Genomic DNA, 14606 nt, shown 5'->3' on the forward strand with positions numbered 1-14606 from the left:
TGGAAGTCCACCTTGATGGTCGGGGGCTCCATCTCCTTTCTGTAGGTGATGGGTTTGGTCTGCCGTGGTCTGCAGTGCCGGGGTGGCGCAGCAGGCTCAATCTCGTTGATGGTGATGACTCTGAACTCGTAGGTGTCTTCAGGCCGTCAAAGGTAAACTAGATTCCTGTACCGGATCTCCTCTCTGGTAAACAAGAATACCCTGAATACTCTGGCAGGAGCACTCATTCAAGGGTACTATGACTATGCGTGCACCTCATGGTACCAAAGCACCTCAAAGGCGCTAAAAACAAGATTACAAACATCACAAAACAAACTGGTTAGACTACTGCTTGACCTTACTCCTAGAACCCACCTCACCCCTGCCCACTTTGACTACCTAGGATGGCTTAGAGTAGACGACGGAGTACAGCAACTTGCAATGGGCCTGGTCTACAAGATACACTATACGACTAAGGTACCCATGTACATGTCAAAATACTTCCCAAAGGTCAGTGAATACCACGATCACAACACCAGAGGGAGCTCCACAAATCATGTTAAACCCAGATTCGGCTCAAACAAGGGACTAAACACGTTTTGCAATTATGCCTGTAACACATCAATGTGGAACGCCCTACCCAAAGCTGTAAAGGGATGTGAATCACTACCCACTTTCAAAACCACTCTCAAAGAGCACCTACGGGAGACTGCAATTCGAAACTGGCCCCTGTAAATGTACAGTAAATGTCCTAACCCAATAATACACGAGACCCTCTTCTTGGGACAAAGTAAGGTTTTGTCGATATCCCAATGTACAGTTTTGTTTGTACAGTTGTACAGTTTTCCCCAGCCCACCTACCCAACCACCTCCAATGTACAGTCCCCAACCCCACCTATTCATTCAGTATCTGCGTCAGTCTCCGTCAATCTATGATCTTCATCTGCGTGAGGCGCGAACTGCTCACCTAAACTCACGTTCTGAGGTAACTTAAAGGGGCAGTGAGGCAATTCAAAGGATTTGGTCAAAACGTTGTTAACCTCACATGAATATACATATAACCCAATAACATTAACTGTTTATGTTCTTACACAATAGCATTAACTATTTATGTTCTTATTCAATGGCATTAACTATTTATGTTCCTATAACTAAATAGTTATGAATCTGAAACCTGGGTTACAAATGCACTATGGTATTAAACCAGTGTAGCCAGTATGAGTAGGTATGGACGTATAGTGTGTACAGTGTTATTGTACATTGTTATTATACAGTGTTATATGGATAAACTATAGATTAATTAAATTTGATCTAAACATTGTTCAGAGTTCATACAGTATGAGTTGAGTATAGGCATCAGAGCCTTGCGTATAGGCAACAGAGTTCAGAGTTTATACGGTATGAATTGAGTCAACAGTGTTCAGAGTCCAATAGAGTTCTGGAGTAGGTAGAGTGGTGGGGCAGTTTAGCGAGATGACAGCTGAGGGGAAGAAGCTGTTCCTATAGATTCCTATAGCGCCTCCCAGACTGCAGGGCAGCCAGTGAGATGTGCTGGTGAGCAACACTGGTGCCCCCCAAGGAACCGTGCTGTCACCCTTCCTGGTCACCCTCTACACCTCTGACTTCTGCCACAACTCGAGCATGTGTCACCTACAGAAGTTCTCTGATGACTCCTCCATCGTCAGTTACAGTACATCATGGACGACAACGTGGATGAGTACAGAGCCCTGGTGGAGAGCTCCGTAGGGTGGTATGACAGGGCTAACGGCTGGTGAACTTGAGAACTGGACTCTTAATAATATACACTGTACGGACTCCGGTGCAGCGTGTTACTACGGTTTGGACCATGTATACCATCATCCAGTGGTGCAGTCGTAATATGGGCCAAGGCCAAACGCCACGTGCACGCGCATACATGTTCCCTCGGTTGCGCACAGAACAGATGATACAACTTGTCTCATCCTTCCAGTCGGGAGATCAAGCAACCCCCCACCTACAGGGCTTGTATTTGGTTGTCGGTATCCTATTATTATGCAAAGTCTAGGTGATAAGTGCCGGCGGCTGGGATATACGCGCGACGAGTCATTTTTGTGTGGCCGGCTGGCACTTATCACCTAGACTTTGAATAATAATAGGATGCGCGTACTTCTGCCTCAGTGACAAGGCCCAAACGTCGTTTGACCGCGTATGCCCAGCACTGCACCCCTGCCATCATCACTATTACTACTGTCTATCAGGGGTCTCAAACTCGCGGCCCGCGGGATGATATTTTGCGGCCCCCTAATGGACATCAAAGTGTAGTGTTAATGCGGCCCGCGCGCAACTGTTTGCCGAGTCGTTGCGCGAGAGTTGGAAGTTTTATTTATTTTATCACTTGTAGGCTACCATAGCGCAGGCTCATGACAGCAACGTTATGTTAGTGACTTGGTTGAAACGTGATTCCGGAGTGATATCAAGTAAAGTGGAAGCAAATGCATCCTCGCTCCTCTGACGAGATGCTTCCACCTGCAGAACCACAGAGCCCAGCAGGCTGGGGTCCCGCAGGCTGAGCTCCCGCCGGCTGAGGTCCCGGACGCTTCCATTGGCTGATTTGGGTCATGTGACCGTCCCACCCAATGGCTGAATTGGAGTGTTGCACTGCGGGCATTGGCTGATTTGCAATGTAACAAACAATATGGTCCGTGCGGAACCATTATCTCCAACACATAGTTATTAGCTAACGTCAGCATAATAACGTTAATGGAAGGAGTAAGCCGGCCACTAAAAAGAAAACACACGCAGTGTTCTCAGACGAAAAGGATGAGCGGCACCAATCAACAAAAGAAAGTTTCGAGAGGAATGGAAGTTTGAAGATAGCAGTGTTTCAAGAGACTGGCTAGGCTACAGTATGATGCGGGGGCTGTAGACTGTGGTGAGTTGTTAACTTGTTCCGTGTTCCGCAACTATGTCAAAAAGAAAAACAGAAACAACACATTTGTCATTGTCGTGTTACTTCACAGTACAAATATGTGAGTCCTCTGCTGTGGTTGTGAGCAGGCCCGGACTGGCCATCGGGAGCACCGGGAGTTTTCCCGGTGGCCTGGCCTGCACAGAAAAAAAAAAAAAAAAAATTATAAAAAAAAAAAAAAAAAAATTGCCAGGCGATTGTTTCTAGTTGTGGCGGCGGCGCGGCGCGATAGTTAGATAACCTAGATGGGTGGGGAACAACCAGGATTTCACTGTCTGCCACAGAGTTGGAGAACTATCTGACTCTCTCTCTCCCTCACGCGGATCACACACACACACACACAATGGAGCCGTGCTGCCGCTTGTGATTGGTGGAGGCGGGACCAGGCGATACAACTGATTGACAGCGGAGGCGGCGAATGGAATGGCAGACGGCACTCAGATGCAGAATAACAGCCAGGCAATGAGCCAGGTAGTGAGGGACTCGGGAGAGATACAGTAGAGCGAAAGTCAATTAACGTTGATGTCAAGATGGACAGTGGAAGAAAGAGAAAGGGTGGAGGAGAGAGGGATAAAACAAAGAAAAAGAAAGGCCCTTACAGGAGAGAGTGGTTAACTGTATTATAATAGTAAATAGAAAAATATGTTGTGCTCTTGCTTTTTTCTTTTTGAAGGTGGAGAGAGTAGCATTGCTAGTGCCACAACAGTTTTATTTGAGGTCCATAACAGTACATTGTACTAAGCAATTGTTGGCTCATTAGTTTGTGATTCACATGCACTAAAATTCACCAGAATGCAGGAAATTAAGTCTTTGTAACAAAACATTTCCTGGTGGGGGACCCCCAGACCCCCCGCTTAAAAAGTGGCCTGACTGGGGCTATATTTCGCGCTATATCTCCCGGTATGAATTATTTCCCCAGTCCAGCCCTGGTTGTGAGTATCCTTTATTAGCTTAACTCCGTAGCAACATCACACAGGTGTATCTGTAGACGGTCTCCTCCCCACTGTATATTCTCTCCCCACCGTATGTATCTTTTTTCTCCCACCCACCCTAATGTACAGTCTCCTCCCCATCATAATGTATATAATCTCTGTTAGGATCTATGGGTAACAGTACTGTATATTTGCATATCGTATATGTCACAAATGTAACATTACTATATACCTGTACGTATATGTCATGTATGTCCCTATGCCATAAATGTTGTGTATGTCATAAATGTCACTATGAATTGAAAATGGGGGACCCTGATGTAAACAAGACAAACGTCTTTCTCTGGTCTGCATCCCCTTAACAATTGTGTGTATTGAGCCGTACTGTATTGTACCCATTCTGCAATCTGTTAAATATTGATTGATTGTTATAACAGATTGCAGAATGGGTACAATACAGTACAGCTCAATACACACAATTGTTAAGGGGTTGCAGACCAGAGAAAGACTTTCCTCTTGTTTACATCAGGGTCCCCCATTTTCAATTCATCATAACATATATGACATACATGACATACAGATAGATAATACTGCTACATCTATACATTTATGACACCAGATTTACAAATACAGTATTGTTTGTGATACAATAGAGTCTAAAAAAGAGTATATACATTTGACGAAGAAACTGTACATTGGAGGAGGTTGGGTAGGTTGGGTGGAGGGGGGGGGGACTGTACATTGGAGGTGGTTGGGGGGGGAAGGGTTGGGTAGGCGGGGTGGGTGGGGTAACTGTACATTGGATTATCGACGAAACCGAAACAAGTAGGCTCCCTTAAAACGCCAACGCTATTCAAAATAAATACAGTGGAGGTTAAAATAAGAATATGACTTGGCCTGAAAAAAAGTTCAGTCAGGAGATTTTTTTTTGCTTTAATCCCTGCATATATGCTTACCACTTGTATCTATTGCTATGTCCGCCCACTACAATCACACGAGCTGTCTAACGCCTGTCCCGTCTCCCTGTCCCCCTGTGAGTTGCTGTCCTGGAGTGCTGACCGGAGTGTCGGACGTCCCGTGATGAAGGCCGGGAAGATGCGACCCTCTCTGCGTGCCCTCCTGTCTCCGGAGGTCTCGTAGTGGTGACTGGAGTGCTGGACGTCCCGCGATGATGTCGGGGAGGTCGCGACCCTCTCTGCGCCGCCCCTATCTCCCTGTCTCCGACTGTCTCTGAGCAATGACCGGAGTGTTGAATGTCCCCGTGATTAAGACGGGGAGGACGCGACCCTCTTTGTGCCGCCCCTGTGCCTCAAATAGATTCGCTATCAGCTCTATCTTCAATCTTTCAAAATGTTCAGTTGCTATCGCTATCAGCTCTATCTTTAATCTTTCAAAATGTTCAGTTGCTATTGCATGCACTCATCTGTGTTCACTAACAGTTGGTAAGCATGCCCTCAAGTGTGTAGTCTGCAACACTACTATCACCGACATCTAAGAAGGGAGATCCCCCCCTTGAATGGCCCTTCTAAGGTCTGCCTGTGGAGCATTTTCCCCTATTGTTTTAGTGCGTTTTTCCTTACCTTCGGGTGGGGTATGTCTGGGAGTGCTTGCATTCTTTCATTTATTTGCATTTATTTTAAATTTGTTGGACCTTATGGTGTTCTTGTTCTGTTCTTGACTTATTATTATGTTTTCTTCTTGACTTGTTTAAAGAAGACATGTACGGCCCATGGGGACATTAACGTGTGTTGTCGGGTCTTATAAATAATTTGATTTGATTTGCTATTGCATGCACTCATCTGTGTTTCACTACACACATGAGTGCATGCTTACCAACTGTCCGTCTGCAACACTACTATCACCGACATCTAAGAAGGGAGATCCCCCCTTGAATGGCCCTTCTAAGGTTTCTCACCTCCACACTGCCTGTGGAGCATTTTTTTCCTATTGCTAGGTTTTAGTGAGTTTTTCCTTACCTTCGCGTGGGGTATGTCTGGGAGTGTTGCATTCATTTATTTTGCAAATAATTTACTATTTCATCTTCTCATTTTATATTTAAAATTACTGCTACTACTTATTGTTATCATTCTTGTTTTCATTGTTGTGCACTGTTGAGTCTGAGCTCGAAATACAAAAATGTCATTACATGCGTTGTATATTTGACAAGTAAAGAACTTGAACTCATTTTATGCCTGTCTTTTTATTAATTTTTTTACTGCTGTTTTTATGTTTTTTTAAATGTTTTTATTAAGGATCTCCATTAGCTGGTGCCATGGCTCCCAGCTAGTCTTCCTGGGGTCCACACAACACAATACATAAAACAGTTAATGCATAGATCAATACAAAAGTTAAAAACAAGGATTTAGTAGCCAATAAGATACTTTCACAGATGCTATAGATAGAAATAAAAAACTAAACAATTAACAAAACATACAATAAATATCAATTTTTAAAGATACAAAATGATAACTTGTAGGCTAATAGGCAAAAACCCATACACAAATGCAATACACATTAAGGCAACAGCTGTAATTGAGTTTTTAGTTTCTTTTAAAAAATCGATTTACTAAAAGTGTAGAGATAACTAGGTAGGTTGTTCCAGAGTGTTATGCACCTATAAATAAAAAATGAGACAATGTTAGTGATGTGGTTTGACCAAAATAGAGTACTATCCAGTGTCACTCCAAGGAGCTTAATGCTTTCAACTTGCTTAACTATGGAGTTGCATGAATTTCAAATAAGCTTTGGGTTACAAGACAACCCATGCCTCGATCCAAACACCATACTTTTTGTCTTAGAGATGTTCAGTACAAGCCTGTTAGCTACTATCCAATCATTCACATCATTAAATTCTCTGCTCAGGACTTCATTAAGCATACCATTTGATGGACAAGCATAATACAAGGTGGAATCATCTGCATATTGGACCAATTTGGCATTCTTAGTAGCCCATGGTAGGTCATTGGTGAACACTGAGTAGAGCGCTCCCCTGTGGAACACCACACTCCAAACTTCTACTACTAGATAGGCTGCCATTCAAATAAACCTGCTGAGATCTGGAGGACAGATAACTGCATCCACATCAAAGCCAGGGGTTTAAAACCATAGTTTATCAATCAAGAGAGAATGGTCAAGCACATCAAATGCAGCACTGAAATCTAAAAACACAGCTCCCACTATCATGGAGTTATCAATAGCTCTGAGCCAGTCGTCAGTCATCTGAACTAGAGCAGTCGATGTGGAGTGACCAGTTCTGTATGCATGTTGAGACTCTGTAGCCAGACTGTTAAACTGAAAATATTCTTGGATTTGTGCAAAAACACATTTTTCCATGATTTTGCTTAAAACTGGTAAAATGCTTATAGGTCTGGAGTTGCCCTCATTAAAAAATGATTTGGAGTCTTTGGGTAAAGGAGTAACCTTAGCCTCCTTCCATCTCTTTGGACATAGTCCCACTTGTATACATCTATTAATAATATGACACACTGGACTTAAAAGCTGTTCTTAAATCTTGAACTCTTGGCATGTATGGACCGGTATCTCCTCCCTGGGGGAAGGAGCTGAAAGAGGTGATGTGCTGGGTGAGACTGGTCCTTGATGATACACTTGGAGCAGTGGAGGCAGCGGGAGGTGAAGACGGAGGTGATGTTTGGTAGAGGAGTCCCGACGATCCTGCCTGCCGCCTTCACCACCGTAGAGCCTCTTGCTCTGCCTTTGTGCAGCTGGAGAACCACACAGACACACCGTAGGTCAGCACACTCTCTATAGTTACTGTCTGTACAATACTGCTGTAGGCCTATAATACTTATGTAAATAAGTAAGGCAATTGAAATATATCTGCAGTACAGCTCAATACACACAATTGTTAAGGGGATGCAGACCAGAGAAAGACTTCCGTCTTGTTTACATCAGGGTCCCCCATTTTCAATTCATCATAAATGTACAGTTCCCTCCCCCTTGTATATATTTACTGTATGTCACAAATGTAACAGTACTGCATGGTCTGCATTGAATTGATTGATTGAATTGATTGATTGAAAAGTTTATTAACAGATTGCAGAATGGGTACAGTACAGTACAGCTCAATACATACAATTGTTAAGAGGATGCAGACCTGAGAAAGACTTTCGTCTTGTTTCCATCAGGGTCCCCATTTTCAATTCATCATATCCATATCATGCATCCCCTTAACAATTGTGTGTATTGAGCTGTACTGCATTCTGCAATCTGTTAATAAAGTTTTCAATCACTCAATCAATCAATCCGGGCCTGTGACGGTCACTGTATCACACCTATCACACCTATCACCTCTCACACCTATCACACCTATCACACCTCTCACACATCTCACACCTATCACACCGATCACACCGATCACACCTCTCACACCTATCACACCGATCCCACCTATCACACCTATCACACCTCTCACACCTATCACACCTATCACACCTATCCCACCTATCACACCTCTCACACATATCACACCTCTCACACCTATCACACCTATCACACCTCTCACACATCTCACACCTATCACACCTCTCACACCTCTCACACCTCTCACACCTCTCACACCTATCACACCTATCACACCGATCCCACCTCTCACACCTATCACACCTCTCACACCTATCACACCTATCACACCTCTCACACCTATCACACCTATCACACCTCTCACACCTATCACACCTCTCACACCTATCACACCTATCACACCTCTCACACCTATCACACCTATCACACCAATCCCACCTATCACACATCTCACACCTATCACACCTCTCACACCTATCACACCTCTCACACCTATCACACCTATCACACCTCTATACCCATTCTGCAATCTGTTAATAAAGTTTTCAATCAATCAATCAATCAATCCGGGCCTGTGACGTCACTGTACCCATTCTGCAATATGTTAATAAAGTTTTCAATCAATCAATCAATCAATCAATCAATCCGGGCCTGTGACGTCACTGTACCCATTCTGCAATCTGTTAATAAAGTTTTCAATCAATCAATCAATCAATCAATCCGGACCTGTGACGTCACTGTACCCATTCTGCAATCTGTTAATAAAGTTTTCAATCAATCAATCAATCCGGGCCTGTGACGTCACTGTACCCATTCTGCAATCTGTTAATAAAGTTTTCAATCAATCAATCAATCAATCAATCCGGGCCTGTGACGTCACTGTACCCATTCTGCAATCTGTTAATAAAGTTTTCAATCAGTCAATCAATCAATCAATCAATCAATCCGGGCCTGTGACGTCACTGTACCCATTCGGCAATCTGTTAATAAAGTTTTCAATCAATCAATCAATCAATCAATCAATCAATCAATCAATCCGGGCCTGTGACGTCACTGTACCCATTCTGCAATCTGTTAATAAAGTTTTCAATCAATCAATCAATCAATCAATCAATCAAACAATCAATCAATCAATCGGTCACTGTACCCATTCTACAATCTGTTAATAAAGTTTTCAATCAATCAATCAGGGCCTGTGGCGGTCACGTGTACCCATTCTGCAATCTGTTAATAACGTTTTCAATCAATCAATCCCGCAGTGCAACGTGACCCAAATCAGCCAATGCCCGCAGTGCAACACTCCAATTCAGCCATTGGGTGGGACGGTCACGTGACCCAAATCAGCCAATGGAAGCGTCCGGGACCTCAGCCTGCGGGAGCTCAGCCTGCGGGACCCCAGCCTGCTGGGCTCTGTGGTTCTGCAGGTGGATAGTATTGGGACCAACACTTAAAAGAATAAAGTGGTGTACTCCTTAATTTATGCACTTACAATCACCAGAAAGGCTTTCGAAATGCCATGTTGGCCTCAATATTTTCAAAACAAATTATATGAAAAGGTTATGAAATGAACAACATAAACAAGAATGTGATAAAATATGTAATAAAAACGGAGCTCAGACTGTATCTGTATTACATGTCATATATGTTATGATGAATTGAAAATGGGGGACCCTGATGTAAACAAGACAAAAGTCTTTCTCTGGTCTGCATCCCCTTAACAATTTGTATGTATTGAGCTGTACTGTACTGTACCCATTCTGCAATCTGTTTTCAATCAATCAATCTCAACGCATACATTTGATCGTAGAAATCGTGACGTCAGAGTGTCTTCGAGAATGTTGGGGGGCCTTAATTCCTGTATGCAAATTCTTATTGGCATCATGCAGCACTATCATCATCATCCGTATCAACTAACATTACAAGAACATTAGAGGAGGAAGTTGGACACATGTTTCATCATTAAATGGCAGCAGATAATCAAAACGAGCTAGTATGATGATTGCTATAGCTTAAAAAAAACGGTATGCCCTGGTATGTATGTGACAAAATAAACCTTAGTAAGTCAAGTATCCCTTTACTTGAAGTGAAAAAAGTGCTTCTCATGTACTCATGTGTACAAGTTCATATTATGGTCTACAAATGGTAATGTTAGTATATGAAGGTTTAAATGTACATTATTATTACATTACGTGTATATTCCTTGTATGTGTTTACCACTATATGGACATGCTAATAGATATGCTCTATTATCTTAATAGCAGTTTCATTATTTCAAGTGAGTATTAAAACATTTAGTTAATTAATACTATTTTTTCTTTACCTTCGCGTGGGGTATGTCTGGGAGTGTTGCATTCATTTATTTTACAAATAATTTACTATTTCATCTTCTCATTTTATATTTAAAATTACTGCTACTACTTATTGTTATCATTCTTGTTTTCATTGTTGTGCACTGTTGAGTCTGAGCTCGAAATACAAAAATGTCATTACATGCGTTGTGTATTTGACAAGTAAAGAACTTGAACTAATTTTATGCCTGTCTTTTTATAATTTTTTTTACTGCTGTTTTTATGTTTTTTTAAATGTTTTTATTAAGGATCTCCATTAGCTGGTGCCATGGCTCCCAGCTAGTCTTCCTGGGGTCCACAGTGCACACAACACAATACATAAAACAGTTAATGCATAGATCAATACAAAAGTTAAAAACAAGGATTTAGTAGCCAATAAGATACTTTCACAGATGCTATAGATAGAAATAAAAAACTAAACAATTAACAAAACATACAATAAATATCCATTTTTAAAGATACAAAATGATAACTTGTAGGCTAATAGGCAAAAACCCATACACAAATGCAATACACATTAAGGCAACAGCTGTAATTGAGTTTTTAGTTTCTTTTTAAAAATCGATTTACTAAAAGTGTAGAGATAACTAGGTAGGTTGTTCCAGAGTGTTATGCACCTATAAATAAAAAAAACGCTTTAAAGCATTGGTTCTAGGACGAGGGAGTACAAACTGACCATTTCTGGCCCCTCTTGTATTATGGTCTTGTATAGAGCTTCTGTAAACAAGTTGCTCAAACACAAAATATGGAGTCTTGCTGTTAATGACTGATTTACACAATACAAATGAGTTAGATAACCTTTTTTCAACTGTGAGCCAGGAGAGACCAGCATGCATACGGTTGACATTGGACCTTAGTGAGCAACCCAAAGCCAACCGTGCTGCCCTGTTCTGGACTACCTGTAGTCTCCTGATCTCACCTTTGGTGGCAGATGACCAGATCACAGAACAATAATCAACATGACACAGGACTAGACTCTGAATAATCTGACGTAGAAGAGGACGATCAACAAAAGAAGCACATTTTCTAACAATGCCTACAGCTCTTCCCATCTTTGAGACAATGTTAGTGATGTGGTTTGACCAAAATAGAGTACTATCCAGTGTCACTCCAAGGAGCTTAATGCTTTCAACTTGCTTAACTATGGAGTTGCATGAATTTCAAATAAGCTTTGGGTTACAAGACAACCCATGCCTCGATCCAAACACCATACTTTTTGTCTTAGAGATGTTCAGTACAAGCCTGTTAGCTACTATCCAATCATTCACATCATTAAATGCTCTGCTCAGGACTTCATTAAGCATACCATTTGATGGACAAGCATAATACAAGGTGGAATCATCTGCATATTGGACCAATTTGGCATTCTTAGTAGCCCACGGTAGGTCATTGGTGAACACTGAGTAGAGCAGAGACCCTAGGGAGCTCCCCTGTGGAACACGGACACCACACTCCAAACTTCTACTACTAGATAGGCTGCCATTCAAATAAACCTGCTGAGATCTGGAGGACAGATAACTGCATCCACATCAAAGCCAGGGGTTTAAAACCATAGTTTATTAATCAAGAGAGAATGGTCAAGCACATCAAATGCAGCACTGAAATCTAAAAACACAGCTCCCACTATCATGGAGTTATCAATAGCTCTGAGCCAGTCGTCGCAGGCATGCGTTGTTCATGGGACGGGGTAGCATGGTGTGCAAGCTCACTCGCTATTTGCATATCAATAGCGCCGGTCGTCAGGTGTGTTAAATACGTTCTCAGACACATTCACACCTAACTTGTTGTGAAGACGTGTTACATTCCATTCGTAGAGGCAATTAGGCACTGTCTTTAGTCTGTGCCCAAGCGAGGGGACATTAAATGCGCATTCGCGGGAGCGCGCGCACGCGCCGGGAGCGCGCGTGCACGTGGTGCGTGTCACCCCAGATGATTTCAATAACGCACCACTGGTCGTCAGTCATCTGAACTAGAGCAGTCGATGTGGAGTGACCAGTTCTGTATGCATGTTGAGACTCTGTAGCCAGACTGTTAAACTGAAAATATTCTTGGATTTGTGCAAAAACACACTTTTCCATGATTTTGCTTAAAACTGGTAAAATGCTTATAGGTCTGGAGTTGCCCTCATTAAAAAATGATTTGGAGTCTTTGGGTAAAGGAGTAACCTTAGCCTCCTTCCATCTCTTTGGACATAGTCCCACTTGTATACATCTATTAATAATATGACACACTGGACTTAAAAGCTGTTCTTAAATCTTGAACTCTTGACATGTATGGACCGGTATCTCCTCCCTGGGGGAAGGAGCTGAAAGAGGTGATGTGCTGGGTGAGACTGGTCCTTGATGATACACTTGTCTTGGAGCAGTGGAGGCAGCGGGAGGTGAAGACGGAGGTGATGTTTGGTAGAGGAGTCCCGACGATCCTGCCTGCCGCCTTCACCACCCTCTGTAGAGCCTCTTGCTCTGCCTTTGTGCAGCTGGAGAACCACACAGACACACCGTAGGTCAGCACACTCTCTATAGTTACTGTCTGTACAATACTGCTGTAGGCCTATAATACTTATGTAAATAAGTAAGGCAATTGAAATATATCTGCAGTACAGCTCAATACACACAATTGTTAAGGGGATGCAGACCAGAGAAAGACTTCCGTCTTGTTTACATCAGGGTCCCCCATTTTCAATTCATCATAAATGTACAGTTCCCTCCCCCTTGTATATATTTACTGTATGTCACAAATGTAACAGTACTGCATGGTCTGCATCCCCTTAACAATTGTGTGTATTGAGCTGTACTGCATTCTGCAATCTGTTAATAAAGTTTTCAATCACTCAATCAATCAATCCGGGCCTGTGACGGTCACTGTATCACACCTATCACACCTCTCACACCTATCACACCTATCACACATCTCACACCTATCACACCGATCACACCTCTCACACCTATCACCACCTCTCACACCTCTCACACCGATCCCACCTATCACACCTATCACACCTATCACACCTATCACACCTCTCACACCTATCACACCGATCCCACCTCTCACACTTCTCACACCTATCACACCTATCACACCTATCACACCTCTCACACCTATCACACCTATCACACCTCTCACACATATCACACCGATCCCACCTATGACACCTATCACACCTATCACACCTCTCACACCTATCACACTTCTCACACATCTCACACCTATCACACCGATCACACCTCTCACACCTCTCACACCTATCACACCGATCCCACCTATCACACCTATCACACCGATCCCACCTCTCACACCTATCACACCTCTCACACCTATCACACCTATCACACCTCTCACACCTATCACACCTCTCACACCTCTCACACCTATCACACCTCTCACACCTATCACACCTCTCACACCTATCACACCTCTCACACCTATCACACCTATCACACCTATCACACCGATCCCACCTATCACACCTCTCACACCTATCACACCTCTCACACCTATCACACCTCTCACACCTATCACACCTATCACACCTCTATACCCATTCTGCAATCTGTTAATAAAGTTTTCAATCAATCAATCAATCAATCCGGGCCTGTGACGTCACTGTACCCATTCTGCAATCTGTTAATAAAGTTTTCAATCAATCAATCAATCAATCAATCAATCCGGGCCTGTGACGTCACTGTACCCATTCTGCAATCTGTTAATAAAGTTTTCAATCAATCAATCAATCAATCAATCCGGGCCTGTGACGTCACTGTACCCATTCTGCAATCTGTTAATAAAGTTTTCAATCAATCAATCAATCAATCAATCCGGGCCTGTGACGTCACTGTACCCATTCTGCAATCTGTTAATAAAGTTTTCAATCAATCAATCAATCAATCAATCAATCAATCAATCCGGGCCTGTGACGTCACTGTACCCATTCTGCAATCTGTTAATAAAGTTTTCAATCAATCAATCAATCAATCAATCAATCAATCCGGGCCTGTGACGTCACTGTACCCATTCTGCAATCTGTTAATAAAGTTTTCAATCAATCAATCAATCCGGGCCTGTGACGTCACTGTACCCATT

This window comes from Notolepis coatsorum, assembly GCF_963971535.1.
Source record: "Notolepis coatsorum genome assembly, chromosome: 9".
Taxonomy (NCBI): Eukaryota; Metazoa; Chordata; class Actinopteri; order Aulopiformes; family Paralepididae; genus Notolepis; species Notolepis coatsorum.